Source organism: Callorhinus ursinus, unplaced genomic scaffold (assembly GCF_003265705.2).
Source record: "Callorhinus ursinus isolate GAN/ISIS: 27379988/994484 unplaced genomic scaffold, GSC_fseal_2.0 scaffold5, whole genome shotgun sequence".
In the NCBI taxonomy this organism is placed as follows: Eukaryota; Metazoa; Chordata; class Mammalia; order Carnivora; family Otariidae; genus Callorhinus; species Callorhinus ursinus.
The window spans coordinates 36,025,645-36,045,842 of NW_027397067.1; positions in this window are offsets into that span (position 1 = coordinate 36,025,645).

The following is a 20,198-nucleotide window of genomic DNA, read 5'->3' on the forward strand; positions in this document are numbered from 1 at the left end:
AACAGTACTCTTCTGTTGGTACCAGCATTTCAAGTAACCCATAAAACAAACTGGAAATTTTTCCTCCTATTTGCTGCTGTAACTTGAGGGAGGGGTGATTTTGCAGCAGGTACAGGTAAATGGGGAATGTGCATTACTTTTTCATGCAGCTTGTGTATTTGTGACTTTCTTGGACCTCATCCAGTATATACCACTTCCCCTTGATAATGGAGTCCTGCTGATGTGCTTAACTTTTTGGCATGGTACATCAGATACTCAGTTCATGAAAAGTGCCAGCGCTTGTGGTTAGTGGTCTAATATCTAATACAGCATAGTAACAAGTCAAGAATCATTTTTCAAAATGAGAATAGTTACTTGACTAAAAGTGCATGATTCTTGTTACAGAGCTCTAAAGATTTCTCTTATCACAGATTTGCTGTATGTTGAGTCTTCTAAAGACAGTTTGAACATAAGAAGATGCACTGGGTAAAGATAGCCAGATAGCAGATTGTTTACACTGTGGACAAATACCTCTTTCTCTGAGCTCCACTCAAATTTAGCATTCTTAGATTATTGAGTAAATGAGTTAAAGAGCCGTATCCACAATAGTACATTGCCTTTTTCTTGATGGTAATGTCTGTAAGGTATAGCAACTTATTAATAATTTATTATTATTAATTTATAGAGAATATTCTGACATGCCCTGAATAATTAGACATCTAGAAATTTCTTTGTATAGGGCAGATGTCTTTGTCCCATATTCATATCCCATGTGTTGACATGTATGCATGTGCATCTCTTGGCTGTTCTATCAGCATTCTGTCATCAGTGTAGTTGGCAAGCAAGAATTCTGTGTAAGGGTAAGAATGATTTATCTCCTTTCAAACCAAATTATAATACAGTTTTGACATACCATGGTGGCAATATGGCAAGGTATGCTGCTATTCTTGCCAAGTGGAACAACTGAATCTGATATTCTGTACTAATTGGAATAAACAAACAAACAAAAATCATCTGTTAGATCAGTAGCTACAAGTAAGTGACGGGGACTGTAAAGTTTATTCCAATACAAGATTCTGGAATACCCGTGACAATTTAAATCATCATCTGATTATCATCATGACAATCCACCATCATTCTCCAAAACCCATTCATATTCTTCACTGGCTAAGGCAGAGTATTAAATGGGTATGCTTTGAATTTTTCCAAATCTTTGATGATAGCTCTAAATTTTTAATGCATCATTCCAGAGATATAGTTTTAATTTTATGTGAATAGGGCACCCTGGGACCTTCCACTGGGTCCTACTTATAATGATCGCTCTTAACATAGATGGATATCCAAGAAAAGACTACCAAATACTAAAGGTAATATTCCCAGTTCATTAGGTAAATAACCATGGTATATGTTAATATCCTTTAGGGGCTACCTTGAATCAAAATCTCTCTCCATAAGACACCTGCCTAGAAGATCAGAGTTGCTATTCCGATCCCTAGGAAATCGAATTAGAGCAAAGTCAGTGTTAAAATATCCATGAAAAGACTGGCTCTTTATCTTACTCTGGAACATGTTTATCCTGGAAAATGGCCTTTAGGAAAGGGAAAAGGAAAGATTCACTGTCAAAACTGTGATAATATTGAAAGGTTCTTTCTCAAGGGTAAGCAGATGCTTCATTTTTATTTCAATAGATGTTGACTCTGTGAACTAGTCAGGTCTGATAACTGATTCAGGTCAACTGAGAAAGCTCTAGATCTCTAATGAGGCTTTAGTCAGATCTCTGTTCACCAGATTTATTATTTTTATCAGTTCTACACTTCAGATAGAACTTTATGGGATGCTCTTTATTTTGCTCTCAGGGGCTTTTATGACTAAATAGCTACCTCCAGAGATCCACTGATTTTAATGGTAACCACATACCCCTTATGCCTCTAGTGATCAATTATTGTTACTTGGGCTTTTCCATTTTTGGAATCTATCACTGAAATAGTAATAGAATCCTCGTTGAAATAACAAACCCTTTTCATCTATAGTTTCTGTTATTAGCTTTCCGACTTAGCAGAGAACAACCACTAAAATGTTCTTTCAAAGTGGATGATGCTCCTCCTCCTATCACAGAAACTGGCTTCTGGACCCTCATCTGGGAATATGGTTGGGTGTGGTTGAGTGAGTTACATGTGATATATCCACCCCAACATTCCAGCTCACTAAGTCTTCAGATCCTTCTTCTTTATCATATCAAGGAATTTTTGGCATCTCATCAATTATGTGAACCAGTTTTGATTCCAGTTGTACAATATTCCCTGCTGCTTGACCTAGTTCATTTGTTACAGAACCTCTAGTAATTAAACCATATTGCTAAATTTAGCCAGTTAAAAAATATGTTATTCCCTTTTTGGTCTGGCACCTTCAGAATACATTCTCATACATATTCCCTAGAACCTGGATGCATAAAGTAGCTAAATTTTGTAACTTTGGTATGTAAACTGTTTCCTCCTGTGTTTGACATTATAATTAATTCCTCCTCAGGGTATGTTAGAATATGACTCCAGCTTTTAGATCTGGAGACAATTAAGGCGTGGAAGGAGATACTTAAGCTCATAGTAGACTGGAAATTTGAGAATACTCTGAATACTATAAATCCTCCAATTTCAATGACTATAGTTCTGTTCTTTACCAACCCAACCCTCCATTTTATGAAAACATCTAATGAAGCTGCAAATTAATGGATACTGAAATTTGGCAACATATTGAATCAAACAAGGGTTTTATTTTAGTTCACTCAAACCTGTGGTTGCAAAAATTAAGAAATTCATAGGAAGTCCTTAGTTTTCAGCAAATGCCTAAGCCAAGAAAATATGAATTTAACTTAAACTTTCATTCTTTAAGCTTTCATATGTTATTACAAGTAAGGTCTTTAGCTTATAGTCTTTAATGTTCTCATGTCTTTCATACAGCTATGTAGCAGTAGCAACTGGGTCTTCTGAAGCCTTGACTTCAGTTGTACCTTATACCAGGTAATGTAGGTGATAATTTGATTGATTTGCCTCCATCTTCCATTAGGTATCAAATGTATATATCTCTTTAAAATAACTTTCACCATTCATTGTCTAATTAGGGCAGATAAATCATTCCCAATTCTATCTCACTAAGCTTCCCCTGCCAACAACTGTTTCAGTCAAGGGTCTTAGTAGCATGCCTAAGAAAACCACTGTGGAGAAATAGGCAGCAATACAATAGTAGGGAACTTTAATACCCAACTTACATAAATGGACAGATCATCCAGACAGAAAATCAGTAAGGAAACATAAGCCTTAAATGACATGTTAGACCAGATGGACTTAACAGATATTTAAAGAACATTTCATCCAAAAGCAACAGAATACAGCTCCTTCTCAAGTGCACGTGGAATGTTTTTCAAGATCATATGTTAGAGCACAGAAAAAGTCTTAATAATTTTAAGAAGATTCAAATAATATCAGTATCTTTTCTGATCACAGTGGTATGAAACTAAAAATTAATTATATGAGAAAACTGGAAAATTCACAAATGTGTGGAGATTAAACAATATGCTACTGAATAACCAGTGGGCCAAAGAAGATATTAAAGAGAAATAAAAAAAATTTCTCAGACAAATGAAAATGGAAATCCAGCATACCAAAATTTTTGGGATGCAGCAAAAACATTTAAGGGGGAAGTTCTTGCCTATGCTGAAAAAGAAGAAAAATCTCAAATAAGCAATCTAACTTTATACCTCAGGGAACTAGAAAGAGAAGAACAAATGAAGCCCAAAGTTAGTAGAAGGAAGGAAATAAAAAAAGAGCAGAAATAAATGAAATAGAGACCAAAAAGACAATGGAAAAGAAATAAAACTAAGAGCTGGTTCTTTGAAAAGATAAACAAAATTGACAAACTTTTAGTTAGACAACTCAAGAAAAGGAAAAAATACAGTTAAATGAAATCAGAAATGAAAGAAGAGATGTTATGACTAATATCACAGAAATAAGAGACTATAATAAATAATTACATACAAACAAATTGGGCAATCTAGAAGAAATGGATACATTCTTAGAAATATAGAACCTGCCAAGACTGAATCATGATGAAATAGAAAATCTGAACAGACAAAAGTCCAGGACCAGATGGGTTCACTGATGAATTCTCCCAAACATTCAAAGAAGAAGTAATACCAATTTTCTCAGACTATTCCAAAAATAAATAGGGGTGGGGGAAACTCTTCCAATTACATTTTGTGAGACCAGCATTACCAGAACTAGACAAGAACACCACAAAAAAGAAAATTACATACCAATGTCACTGATGAATACAGATGCAAAAATCCTCAACAAAATATTTGCAAACTGAATGCAACAATACATATTCAAAGAATCATATACCACAGTCAAATAGGATTTACTGCAGGGATGCAAGGATGGTTAACTTCTGCAAATCAATGTGATAAGCCACATAAACAAAATAAAGGATAAAAATCATATGATCATCTCAATAGATGCAGAAAAAGTGTTAGACAAAATTCAACATCCATTCATAATAAAAAATCTTCAAAAAATGGAATTTGAGGAAATGTACCTTAACATAATGAAGCCTGTATGACAAGCCCACAGCCTACATCACACTCAATGGTGAAAACTTGAAAGATATTCCTCTAAGGTCAGGAACAAGAGAAGGATGTCCACTCTTGCCACTTTTATTCAATATAGTATTGGAAGTCCTAACCAGAGAAATTATGTGAGAAAATGAAAAAACATCCAAATTGGAAAGAAGAAGTAAAACTGTTACAGTTTGCAGATGACACAATATTATGCAAAGACTAAAGACTCTATCCTAAAGACTCCATCAAAAAACTGTTGGAACTAATAACAAATTCAGTAAAGTTGTAGGATACAAAATCAATACACAAAAATGTGTTGCATTTCTTCACACTAATAACCATCAGAAAGAAAAATTAAGAAAATAATCCAATTTACAATTGCACTGAAAAAAATAACCTAGGAATTAATATAACAAAGGAGGTAAAAGACTTATATATTGAAAAAATTAATAAAATAAATTGAAGCACACACAAATAAATGGGAAGATATTCTATGCTCATGGATTGGAAGAATTATTATTGTTAAAATGTTGGTATTACCCAAAGCAAACTGCAGATTCAATGCAATCCCTATCAAAATTCTAATGATATTTTTCACAGAAATAGAATAATCTTAAAATTTATAACACACACACACACACACACACACACACACACACACAAGAATATTATTCAGCCATAAAAAAGAATGAACTCTTGCCATTGTGACATGGACGGAACTCAAAGGCATTATCCTAAGGGAACTAAGTCAGGCAGGGAAAGACAAATACTGAGTGATCTCCCTTATATGTGGAATCTGAAAAACAAAAAAGCCAAGCTCATAGATATAGAAAACAAATTAGTAGTTGCAAGAGGCAGGGGGCGAGGAGTTAGAGAAATTGGTGAGCTGGTTTTTTGTTTTAGTTTACATACATTGAATAAAAATGGAAAAAAAATAAAATAATTCTGCCTGACTTTATCCAAAAAAATGCATTGAAAGTGTAATGGGTAGGGGCGCCTGGGTGGCTCAGTTGGTTGGGCGACTGCCTTCGGCTCGGGTCATGGTCCTGGAGTCCCAGGATCGAGTCCCGCATCGGGCTCCCTGCTCGGCGGGGAGTCTGCTTCTCCCTCTGACCCTCTCTCCTCTAATGCTGTCTCTCTCATTCTCTCCCTCTTAAATAAATGGATAAAATCTTAAAAAAAAAAAAAGTGTAGTGGGTAGCTCATAGAATCACCAAGTAGGCTGGGCAAAAAGATTTAGAGGCATCAAATCCTTTCATGATCTAGCACTTGCCTAAATCTTTGAACTTATCTTTTATAGTTCTCCTTCATGTACATGGGGCTCCAGTTCCAGATTAATTACTTTTCCCAAATGTGCTATGCTCTCCTACACTTGTATGCCTTTCTATAAATTATAGCTTTTGCCTAAAATGCTGCTTTCCTGTTGTTCACTTGTTAACCTACTTTTTTAATGCATTACCCTTTTTATAAAGTCTTTCATGATAGTCTCGAATAGAGTCACCATCTAGATTCTCTCATGATTTTGTTATACCTATAATATTTCTCATATTACCTATCAGATGTTATGTTATATTGTGCTATGTGTCTTAGGATATATAATATACTAATTACAATGAGGTACAATAATTTAGAAAATTTGACTCCCTACTTAACTTTGCACATCTTATTCCCTGTCCTAGGTAATATTTAAAATGTAGAAGATTTAATACCAAAAGAATGGACAATTTTCAGAAAGAGTAATTTATAATTTCACTGTAACACCATTAAATTGACATATAACATGTTAAGAGTTATAAGTATTTCTTTAGAGCCTACAAAAATTTGTATCAGATCTTAAATCTTACCGATTTCTTCAGGATTCTTATTTCTGGTAGGGCAGATGACCTAGAGTTGGTTGACATCTTATTCCAGTTTAATTTTACTGACTATTACCCCACTAACCCTTCCTTTGAAGAATATTTTTCACACTCAATAAACTGAAACATCTATCTTTCTTAAGCTGTCATCATCCGAAAACATTTGACCAAATATCTCCCTAAGGCAAGGGTCAAGTGTCCTTGAAAAGGGTTGCCAAGATTTTCATTACTCCCTTTTTTCTCTGCCAAGTGAGGGACCACAAACACTATAAAAGAAGGGTGGAGAATGGAAGTGGGTGAAAAGAAAAACTGCAATCAAATTAATATGATTAATGTCCAGAGGCAGAGGAAAAGCAGTGGAGTCATGGGCAGAGCATCCTTATGTTCATGCAGATTTTGGACTTGCTGACCATAGATAGTTTTTGTGTTTTAACTTAAACTTTCTATTAACAGATTAATACAGTTAAGTCATTTAAAACATCATTTAATGCTGAAATAACACTATAAAAATTAGAAGCATTCCCACCCTTATCCCCCACTCCTCGTCTCTAAAACCTCTTTTAATATTTTTGGCTTTTTTTTTCCTTCTGGAATTGAACACCTCATTATTTCTAAGTAATACATATGTACTTTAAATAAATTTTAGACATCATCTCTTGATTTCCTGTTATGTTAGATGAAGACTAAACTGTCTTCCTGTGTCATCTCTTCTGCTTCCCCTCCTTCATGCTCTAAATAAGAGTTTATTACAGTTTTTGATTAAAGATTCTATTTTTACATTATCATGCCTATAGCTATTCAGAACTGAGCACTGAATTGGATCTATATTTTTTAAAAACTGTTCCTTTAATATTTGCCTAGTTTTTACAACTGCTTCATTTTTTATTTTATCTACTGCTAATTATCCTTACATCTTACATAAATCTCTAGGTACAATTTCCCACAAGATCAATCGCATCAAGTAATTTATTGGTTTCATTTTATGTTTATTTGTGAATATATGCATACACACACACACACACACACACACACACATCTACTAGAGTCATCCATTCTCCTATTTGGACTAGCTGCGCTTTAGGCCTGTTATTCCAGGATTTATCTTTGTGTTATTGTAGGAAACTTCTTTGAATTTCTCAAAAAATGGAATCTCTATTCTTCAGATCTTTTTTTTTTAAGATTTTATTTATTTATTTGACAGAGAGAGAGCACAAGCAGAGGGAACGGGAGAGGGAGAAGCAGTCTCCCCCCTGAGCAGGGAGCCTGACACGGGGCCCGATGCCAGGACCCCGGGATCATGACCTGAGCCAAAGGCAGACGCTTAACCAACTGAGCCACCCAGGTGCTCCTATTCCTCAGATCTTATGTGTTAGTATTCATTTGTTTTCTTGTTCTAATGGAGCACATTTCACTGTAGCTTCATAGGTTGAAAAAGATGGCACAATGACAAAAGTCATGAAGATGGAGCCCTTAACATGCTTTTCTCTCAGCCTTGCTGCTCCAGTCTGAACTGCTTGTCTTTTACGACTGGTGCACCATTGTAATCCTGCAAGTGTCCTTCACCACTCTTTTGGATAATCCCTTTACTTCTTTCTTCCTTTTGTTCAAACTCCTGTTTTTCTGAATTCAGTGTATCTTGGATCCTTCATTATTTAGTGAAGTATATTGTATATCTGAGGAATGGAACATGGGAAGAAAAAAAATTTACTTCGTCTCCCAATCTATTGAGTTTTTAATTGTTCCTATCAGTTTTCAATTTCTTTGCAAATGATTAAAAAAAATTTTCCCTCTAAGAGATAATAAGGATTGTTGTATCACTTTTTTAATGATGCATAATGTTTCCTTCTTGTTATTTTTGTGTTTGTTTGTTTGGGTCACTGTGATTGTTTGAACTTTTCTTTAGATGCCTAGAAATCCTCAGTTGTCTGATCCTGTTTCACAGGAGAAAACAAAAAGCTAATTGGAAACTGACTGCATGGGTGGGACTTGTCAGTACAAACTTTAATAAAGGGTAATCTTGCTGGCCTTTTGTTGGAGAAACCCTGATTTCATATTTTATTGTTTTTCTTCTTGGATTGTCAGATTCACCAGAGAAGAGTTATTCAATTTTTTTGGCTAAAGAAAACAACAACAACAAATTCTCCCCAAAACTACCTGCTGACATCCCAGTGATGAAGCAGAGGAAGTCTGGGAGGTGTCTGTATTAACATTCCAAACATAGACGTTCACTTAATCCTCTCTTTTTGGTAGAGAACACCAGCATTCCCCAATTCAGAGACCTTCTTTTACCATCTCCACAGAACAAAACTTGAGTTATTGGTTGGGGAGAGGAAGAGCAGTTGCCCCAAAGCAGGGAGGCTTGGACAGGACCTAGAGTATTTAACTGTTTCCTGTAAACAGTTTTCAGTTCTTAATTTATATAGTTCTGTTCACCCCATTTCCACAGGTCCTTGATGCTTCCATTCCCTGAGCCTTCTGCATTCTATGTGATGTATTTTGAGGTTGTCCTCTGATTGCTCCTGCCAGTTTATGACTCCTTGGGTCTGCTGAGCCAGTTACCAGATACCCATCTGCTTCCAGCTTCCCAAATGTTGGTGTTGTCTTCTCCCCCTGTATTCCCTTCTCCTAAGTCTCTTGGAGAAAAAAAGGAAAGGAAAGGAGAGGAGAGGGGAGGGGAAGGAGGAGAGGAGAGGAAAGAAAAAAGGAAAAGAAAAGAAAAAAGAAAAAGAAAATCCATTTTCTATAGTTTTAGTAGGGCTTTCACTGCAGGAGGAAGTGAAATTATATGCCTGTCACTGATCCATCATTTGACCTGAAGGTGTTGCTATTGCTTTTAGACACATGTTACATGCCAGGTAAAATCTACAAAGAATTCTCTGGTGAAAGCTCTTGTTAGTGTAAAGGCCAATAACTGTTCTAAGCAACAAGTAATTTTTTTTGCTGTTGAACTGTTTGTACGTGTCGCCCCTTTTGTCTGTGACTTGACTCTTTCCCTTTTGAACCCGTCACCAAACTCTTACTTAAAACCTTCCAGATTGAGCACCATGTCAACATCCTGTCTTCTAGACCAACACTGGCCCTGCGAGGATTTGAACTGCATTTTCCTTTGAGTAGGCAGAGTGATTACTATTTCAAAGTCTTTTCACATTGTCTCTTTTGTAAGGGAATATGATAAGAATATGAATAACCATTTCTCTTATATCTATGCACACATTTAAGTAAGCAGACCTTGATAGTTTGAATATTTTTTTTTTTTTATTTAAGCAGGCTCCATGCCCAGTGTGGAGCCCAGCATGGGGCTTGAACTCACAACCCTGAGATCAAGACCTGAGCTGAGATCAAGGGTCAGATACTTAACCGACTGAGCCACCCAGGCGCCCATGGTTTTTTTTAATATTTTAAGTCCTGATAACATTCTGTATTCACTGGTGCCTCCCAAAGATTCTTCCCACTTTTACTTGGCTACTGTTCCTGGAAAATTTCCTCTGGTTTAAAAGGTGCCTATTAGAGGTAAAAGGTAAATATTAAAAAGAGATTAGCCTAAACTTAAGGCTTTCTTTATGGTTTGATAAACAATATTTAATGAGGTCTTGAAAAAAGTAATGCCTTGGAAAGAATCAAGGTCAACTCCTTAAAACATTTTATCTTGGAAACAAATACTTTAAAATATCTTTATTCATAAGACTCCTAGAAAACAGGTTAGAGAATATATAACAAAGCAAAATAAAACTTGTATAATAACAAAACTTAAAAATACAATTTAATTTAGTGTAGTAAACATTTCTAGAGCTTCTTCATTCAAGGCACTGAATTAGATGCTGGAGGAGGGACCAAAAATAAAACAAAAACAAAACAAACCAAGAAGAATGCGGTTTGTAGAACCGCAAGTAGAAATTCAAAGTAGAGAGAACAGCATGAGCCAAACTATGGGTGAGGAGTGGCAAGTATTTGGATGGTTTAGGTATAAAAGTATATACTGGTGAAAAAGTTTGAAAAGCAAGTTAAAAATAGATTTTTAAGGGTCTTCCTATAAAAATCTTTGTTTTAATAAAGGATTGATATGATTCAAACTCTAATTTGAAAAGATTGTTCTGCCAAAAATGTGTACATAGGCTAGAAAAGAAAGAGATTGAATTAGGCAAGAAGATTCAGAAGGGAAGAAGTTATGAACCCTAACTAGGACAAGAATGTCAAGGAGAAATTAGATGCCAATAATATTGTTGAAGTAGAATTCATAGACCTGGTAAATATCAAAAGGGGGGGACATCAGAGGCAAGGGGAAAGGGAAAGGCCAAGAATACAATATTTTCATGGATAAATAACCAAGAGAATTTAGTGTATTAATAAATTAAATAATTCGGGAGGAAGCATGCTTATTTTGGGGGGGAAAAGGGATGTTGATGCTTTATATTTAGGAGATTGAATCTGGGAAACAGAAGAAAAATCCAGATTAGTTTGTCCAGCAAGTGGGTGAAAACTGTCAACCTGGATTTTGTGAGACATCATATCCACAAAGCTAAAGCCATGCTTGTGCAGAAGGGTCCAGGAGAGAGTGTAGAATAAAGGAAGTTAAGAACATAGAGGGGACTTAGGTAAATTCACAAGAATTAGTTTAAAAAGATAGATAGGGTAGGGGAAAAGATTTTTAAGCCCTAATATCTAAAAGCCAACATTTTCCTGAGCACAGACTATGAGCTAGGTTCTGCAGCAGCCCTAGGTATAGAAAAGGAATAAGAAATTAATAGGTCCTGAGCTGAAGGAGCAGAAGTATTAATGGCAGAGTAACTGTCAGTATTAAATACTCTTACGAAGCCAGGTAAGATAGAGAATTAGACTAGTTAAATTTAAAGAAATGGGTGGTGAGGAGTGCCACAAAATTTTAAAGAATGAGTGTAAAGAACACATGAAAGGAGTGAATTATATATATATTTTTCAAGGAATAGAATAATTAAGGGGGGAGAGAAGAGAGAAAAGAGGTGAAGGTGAGGAGAAGGAAGAGGAAGAAGGAGGAAGGAAGAGCGGAGAGCTAGTGACACTTGGAGGTAGCTGAGGGGGTGGCAGAGGGCATCAAACTGGTTTGAAGTTCTGCCCATTCAAATGCTTTGTGTAAAAGATTTAAAATATGCAAACATTGTCATTCACCTCAATGGTATTTGTTTCTGTAGCATGCTATATAGTATCATTCTAGTTTGGTCCTTGATTATGGCAACAATCATGCAAGATAGGTCATATAATACTATATTTTGATATTAAATAAATAAAATTCAGGTATGTAAGAAAAATACTTTACTAGGTTAGATTGATATTTGTCGCTTCTTTCCCCCTCTTTGATAATAAAAAAAAGGAGATTTATTCTTGAATTCTGCCTGATTATTTATGGTTTCATATTGTTGACAGCCTTATAAAAATAAACGTTATCTTTTGTTTAACCTTTTACAAATGAAAATACAATATATTGTTGCTTGGCTAACCTTTTAGGTTCTTATGGGCTGACGTGTTTCAAAAGTCCAACAACTCTTATCTATGAGTCTTCCTTTAAACTCTTTGAGATAGATACGCAAATTCTCAGGGATGCACCTTAGAAACAGATTTCAAAGACTGAATACAAACAGTTCTCTGTCCCTCTAGTCTACTGTTTATTACTTCAGACAATGAAATCCCTTATGATTGTCTTAGGTACCTTGCTTCAGTGCTCCTCTTTTATGTGTGGATTAAAATTTATAAGATTCATTTCTTGGTGCATAGATGAGTCTTGATTTTCGCATGAAGGAACATATTTTTCTTTATTCCCAGTATGCATTCCTAATTTGTCCTAAAGTTCAGATGACCATTTGGAATATTTGATACATATTAGATATGATTTTTAGGAAACTCTTGCTTCAGCACTTGATTACATGCAAGTATTTGACATTGTAAGAGATTTCATAGTTGATCCCGTGTTCAAGATAATTTATGAAAATGTAGATAAGGAAATGTTTATCTTTGCTTATGTTTTCTACAAGTCAGTTCTTTATTCATGGTTATTCATGGCCATCCTTTACTGTAGTCCTATCATTAAGAAAAAAAGTTCTTGAATGGGATTCTGTCCAAGATTTTTGATATAAAAATTAACTCCTTTGATTAAATTTACCTAGACAGTCATGATGTATGACTTTAAACAGTAAGTTATACTCACCGATCCAAAAATTACTCTTTATTCTTGTTAGGTAGTGATGAAATCTTAACAAATCCTATGTTCATGGCTACTTGCCTGAAATATATCTGATGCAGTAATGCTTCCTGCTCCTGTCCTTGGCCCGTCACATACATCTAGTTAGTCCATAAACAATTCTCCAGTTGATATGGCCAGTTTAATATACTTGCTTATTCAGGGAAACACAGGAAATCTTGGCCTAAATTACTTAAGAATTTTCATTTTCTGTTTCATATTGATTAGGAAGGAATATATAGTAAAGTCTACTGCTATAGATCACAGCCTCCATATTAGTTATAAATGTATGTATATCATTCATTAAGTAAAACCACCAAGTATATGAACTGTTTTTCTTTTCTCTTATTTATTGACAGTTTTTTTAATTACAACACAATGAATTGATGGTAAATACAGAAGATGCAATAGTATAAAAAGCCATTTAACCCTTCCCTAGGTTAAGACACTTACAGCAGACAAAAACTGCCCCACCCCAAGTCCCCTCCTTGAATGGAAACAAAATAAATATAAATTAATAAATACAAAACAAATCACTGCACATCCCTTAACTCTTTGATTGCCATGGCAAGAACCATGCTGATGATTCTAGCTTGTGACATTTGTGTGGTTAAAGGTTGCCGCAGCAGTCAAAGGGTTATAGCATTGTAAACATAAGTACTTTGTGGAAAAGTTCAGTCATGTTAATGGTCTACAGCGATGAGATTAATAGCATGACCCCTTGACCTTTAATGACGCAACATTATAAGGAGTTGAAGAGATAGTAGCTTGGTGAGCTGTTACATGGACTAGTCAACCATTTTATTTAACAATGTGCTATGAGGCCTTGATTTACTAATAAAAGACAATTTGTGAATAATAAACACTGTTCGATGCATTGATCAATAAAATCAATGAAAAAATTAAGCACCACAAAATTTTGCCTGATTATATCTGACAGTCATAATACACTTTAGCACCATTTATTTGCCTTATATTTGCACACAAACAAGCTTTGTGTTTGTCAGTAGAAGCTATCTGAAAAAAAAATATATATGCCAGATTTAAGATGTTAATAAATGTATAGAATCCTGTGTGGGCAAAAAAATCACTAAAAACTTCCAAACCTTAAAGCTCATTCAGCAAATAAATGTGTTATTTATTTCTTTCCTTGCACACAGAAGACTACATATTATCAGAAACTTAATGAAGTAGTGTTGAATGTAATGTTAACAATCCAGAAATTTAAAGTTAGATTTTAATATCCTCTTCATTACTGAAAATATCATGGGGAATTAAAAAAAAGGCAAGTATTGTCAGACAACCACAAGATAATAGCCTAAATATTTAATTTCTTAGTGTTTCTCTCTGCTTCATTTTTTTAATGTTATTTAAATAAAGTCTGCATTAATTTTATGCATTACATTCTTTTAATTTCCCATAACCACAATATAGAAAGGAAAAATGATTTTCATAAGAAGCTATAAAATGTCTACTGTTTATCCAAGAGACAACTTTCCTTTGCAATTGCTTGCATCTCATTCTGGCTCTGAAAGACAAATGTATGTGCAATTATTTTTTAATATAGCATATGGTATTTATTTGACAAACTAAATTTATGGGAGCTTTTTCCCCTTAATCTGTTAAATATGTATGTGTGTGTATATACACACACATGCATACACACACACACACCATATATACACACACATATACACATACACACACTATATATATATTTCCAAGTCTATATTACCAGATAGCTCATATGGATGGCATAAATTGTGTTCATTATCATACTGATCCACTACTGGAATCAAGATAATGTTTATATAGGTATACAGATTTTAAAACATCCCGAAGATAGATTACTACACTGATGAAGCAGGCAATTTTCTCAATATCAATAATTGATTCTTTTAAAAAATCATCAATAGACTATGGACTATGTTTTTGCTAAAAATTAGGTTTATTAAAAGTTATAGTAGCACAAATTTGAACTAGTAAACTCCATTTATTTCCTTCCTATAATATAAAAACAAAATATATTTGTTTAAAATTATATACCTAAAAAAAAATCTTTCAAGACTTTTAAGCTTGAAGCAAATTTTTATGGGTGAGTCTCTAAAACCCCTGAAAATAGAGGTCCACAATAAAAATGCTGATGCAGTCAAAACCAATGCAGCAAAAAGCTGCCACTATAATACCCCTTATTCTTTCATTCTCTCTCTTTATAATATATAATTTATGTAATTTACACATAAAGGGAAACAGATAAAGAATTGAGGTTTTAGGCATTCATGTACACATGATATACCTTAAAGAGAACACTATCTTATGGTATTTACTTTCCTGTATAATTATTTAAGATACATTCTCCAAAAGCAAAGTTCCTTAGGTGGCTTATCAACAAACAACAGCCTTCATACTCAGCATTTCACTTTTCTCAGGGGAATAACTCTAAAAAAGTTAGAATCCAATGTAAGAGATTGGAAGGTGTGTGAAATTGATTGGGAACTGTCTTTGCATGAAACTTGTGAAGGAAATTACTGAGGAACAAAAATATATTTTCTGGGCCCATGGCTGATATACAGTGCTGCTCAATTCTGGTTTTCATAAACAGAAGGGAAAATCAAATCTGTAAAAAAAAGGGGGCAAGGTGGAAATGGGAAGGAATGCAAATACGGGCACAGACTACATAAGACAATACAAAATAATATATCCCTCCCAACCATCTGTAGTTTGGGGTGACACACAGAAAGCAAACAAATAATTTCAGAAAGCAAACAAGGATTGGAGGAGCAGAAAAACCAGACACCCAATCGTCCTTGTTAAGAAATAAGGTTTGTTTGAAAGTAACAAAGTAACAAAGATTGTGAAATTTTGTGTTTATGAACATAGAAAAGAATAATGTATTCCACTTCGGATAGAAAAGAAGTAACAAAAAAACAAAACCAAAAACAACCCTAATTTTACCCAGGCAGTAGGATCTACTCAAGAGCTGTGAGAAGACAGGCAATAATGTGGCCTCTGTGGTGTTGTTTCAGTGGTAGCAAAAATTATGACATTGATTTAAGGATTGAATCAATCACTCAAGAAAACTATGTTTTACCTTCACAACTGGGTTACCAATATATAGAGAGGGAAAACATTCAAATTGGCATTACGAAAGAACAAATGAAACATGCATTCTAGTGACTTTGCAAATAGACAGCTCACACCAGGCTTTATTCATCCATATCTTAGCAAGACAGGCCAACATAGAAACATATATTCATATAAAATGTGGCAAGTACAAGCAGCACCATATCCTATCCTAGAAAAAAAGCAACCTACCATGCAGTCACATCTCACCAAAGCTTCATCGTATATGAGGCATTTATAAAAAGGCCTGTGTCAAAAAGTGTTATGCCTGGGACCAAATCTAGCTACAGACCAAATGCTACAGATATGTCTGTATTTTGTGTGATTTTTTTTCATGGAGAAAAACAAGTAGATAAAATACTCAAGAAACATCTTCGTAAGTCGAAAAGTTAACCATTTTATTCTTGTTCACCAGTCTCTCCTTCCGGTTTTTCTATGTGAAATAAGGGTTAATGACATCTTACTCTGAAGCTAAGTGGCCTAACATGATACAATTATCATATTTTCATATCTATATTGATTTTCTTCTCCCTTCTTAAGGGCATATAAATTCAGCTCTATAGCAGAGCACATGGCAAAGTTATGTGAATCAGCACAACATTCTAGTTTATGATGTATTTGTCTTACAATGCCCAGTGTGCCCTTGAATGTAAGGCCACATTGAGTGCAACCTTGAATATTACCCCCAGTCCAATGTTAGTTAGTATAAGACAGATTTTTAAGACGCACTGCTCTTTAAATTGGAAAGGCATATAATTTTTAAAATCTTCATAAATATCTTTCATATGTTTTTTATACTTAGGCACTAACCATGAGTTAACTGGGTATGCCCTCATTTTCCTTTAAGAGCTTTAGTTATGTACTGTTTTATAGTACTCATGATCTTATACCCTTACTTCATATAAAGAATTAGCATTGTTCTAAAAAAAGATGCATGTTTCTGTCCAATTATAAGCTCACAATTCTGTTTAAAAATCGAAGGCTGCTACTTCAGTATTCTACCAGAATATTAACAAATTTTATAATATCTGTTTTTCACTCAATTTCTGTGAATTTGTCAGTGTTTGTTTGGATCAGTGTTCATTCTTATACTATTGGTTTAAATTTCAAAGTAGAAATACGTATAAAATGTTGAAAGAGATATTTGTAATTGATGTTATTCATCTGACCTGAAATATCTCTGAATCATTTCACAATGATACCAGTGGAAACAAAAAATGATTTGAGTAGGACAGAAAGACAAAGGTTACAATTAGGTGAGATTAGAACACTAAGGCAATTTCTTTGCTACTATGCCAAGTGTTTATGTTACGTGATTACTGAGGTAAATTTCTGTCCTAGAGAAATGGCTTTTCTCAGGAGATTCTAACATGTATCTTTCCAATTGAGGTTACTGAACACCTAACTTTTGACATTTTTAGCCTATAAGGCAGTGCATTAGTATCAGATGTGTTTATGCAGGGTAACATCTAAAAACCACTGGCTAATTATATACATTGATATATCACATACCCATTACTAACATGAAGAGCTTGAAGTTGCATTTTTCTCTATTTTTATACTTGCTAAAGTAAAATTTCCAGTTGTATTAAGGAGTGCTGTAGTATGTTTTTATATTTTACAAAACACTCATTTTTCTTTTTCCTCCATTTCCATTATGTTTAATATATATAGTATTTAATTTTCATATTTATGGTGTGGTGCTCCACCTGGTTGCTGTTTTCTTTATCATATAAAATTCTAATTTTTAAAATATTACTGATAAAATATTTCTGATGTAGCTATGGTTCCCTTTTCAGCAACAAGGAACCTAAAACAAAGATAGATATCCTTTCGCAGTTATATAACCTGCAGTCAAAATAAATTAATATCATGAAGGTGCATGAGATGCAATGGAATGATTAAATCCTCTAATACTATTGACTTGAAACCTTTTGTGATATCATATATTGGCTGAGATTATATTTACAGCTATTTATAAATAGCTTATCTGAATTTAACATTTTTGGTTTAGACGGCATGTTCTCTTTGACATCTGTGTTATTTTGGAATGTGCTCTTGAGAGCATCAAAAATTAAATGAACTCTTTGCTATGTTTGCTGAAAAAGATTTCACCACCATCCACGAGGTTGTTTCAGTATATGTTACAATCTCACAGACTCAATACTATCAGTAAATCACCGCCTTTATTAGTTTCTGGAAATAATTCCAAAACTTAAAAAAAAAAAATCTTTTCATGACTCTGTGTTAACTCAGTCTACTTGATTATAACATCCATCTCTCTTCAGATAGCACATTGAATTTAGTCAATATGGACACATTTGTTACTCTATGTAAGATTCACAAAGTGTGGGCGTGTATTTGATACTAGAGATATCAGCATAATATGCAGAACTTGGAAGTATTATATTACTATACCTAGGATCCAGTATATACACATCATCCACATATTGGAACTACCAGTGAAGTTGGGCAGTGTTCTCATCCACCACATTGTGTTTTTTTAATCACCCACAGAAAGGGAATAAAAATAAGTATATTGTATATGAGACAAATTATGTCAATAGAAAAAGATTACAACCAATCTGACTAGTAAAAGTAACATTTGCTTATTTTAGTAAATCAGTCTCTATCCTTTATTACTTAGTAATTATTTTCTGTAAATTATTACTTAGTAATTTATTACATCTGATTCAGAAAAGCCTTGCCCTCTGATTTATAACAGAAGTTGTCTTTGCTAGTATCATATAATGTTCTCTAATTTATCTATGGTATCTCTGCAGTTGTAAAGAGTTTCTGTATTCACCTGTTCTGATTGCCATGTTAGCAGACACTTTGTTCTAAAAGGGGTCAATAGTTAAATTCACAACCTCCTCTATGGTCTGATGTAGATTTACTGTTTTATAGGGAATACAGACTGTTTATTTTAATACTTCATTTCAGTCCAGTTAATAATATACAGAACAATAATATCTGGCTAAAATTATAGACTATAGAGTTAATTTATGTAAGGAACATTACTTTGTTTACATTTGTGTTTATATTAAAGTATAAAAATGAAACAGAAGAATTATGTTTTGTGATCATGAATGTGTTTTTCAATTTGAGAAACCCTAGGTCTGAACTTTCCATGCTATTAATGATGTGTGATGAAAAATATTTGATAGACTGTATGTTTCTATTGATACTGAACTTGGTACATTATATTGTTGACCCATGGAAATTTATTCCACGTTTTTGAATCACTATTCTTATTTGCTAGACCAATTGGTCACTGTCCCTTTCATTACTCCAATAGGATTGAGACTTTTTTCCCCCAAACCCCAAGAGGAAGAGGAGTCAGCAACCATACTCACAAAGTGCTCTGTGTACAATAAACAAATAGAATCTTGATGTTTGTGATTATATGGAACTTAATATTTTCTTATCTCTTGTAGTCTCACAGCCTGAAAATTTAACTATTCTAGTAAAGAGAGAAGCTGTATATGCCTTTTCTTATCACATAAATCTCATTTCATATTGAAGTAAATATGACCCAACACTTATCCATGACATTTTCAAAATTCAAGCATAATGATAGGGTCTTTCCTTTCTTAATGCTATGATTATTTTCCAGCCCTTATATACTAATAGTCTTATGATGGATCAGGATATTGTGACAAATGAGTAAAGAGGCAAAAGATTGCTTCTTCAGTTTCTTTCTCATTTTAGAAAAAAAATAAAATCAATGTTTAATGCAGGTTGATGGAATTCCTCAATGATTTACCCATGTCCCCAAATAACATAGTTCCTCATTTCTATGTTTAGCAAAATATAATTTCCAGTCATCTTTTTTCTTGACATCAAGGTCCTAAAAGGATTAAACCCTCCCATAAGCAAACACTGTATGAGTGAGCTTATGTATATAGTCCTCCATGCTCAGTAGAAGTGGCTAACTCTTTATAATATTAGCATCATCTAGAATGGAAGCACTGAAGTAAAGCTATGGGACTGATTTTGGTCCTCTCCCCATGCTTTCTTTCTTGGCCCTCACATACATAATCTCTGATATCTTGTCAAAATACAGTTTGCATTACATAATGTTTTGCTGTAAAGCCATTCCTCTTTTTTAACTGTTCTTTTTTTCTTATCCTTACATTATATATGTTCAGGTTGTAAGAAATAACAATCTGCAAAGGCTTTGCAGCATGCCACCCATGATTACAAAATATTTTCCCAAACCAATTCATAAACATGTTGTTTAACCGAAAGACATTCTAATTTTCATGTTATGTTGAGTATAAATATAAATTCAAGGCAGCCAAACTATCCATTTCCAAATAAGAATGTGTACCTACACTCATTAAAAATCATCTGGAAATGTGTATTATTAGCAAATGAGTAAGAAATTTTCACTAGTATAAAATTCCTGCTTTGTATAAAA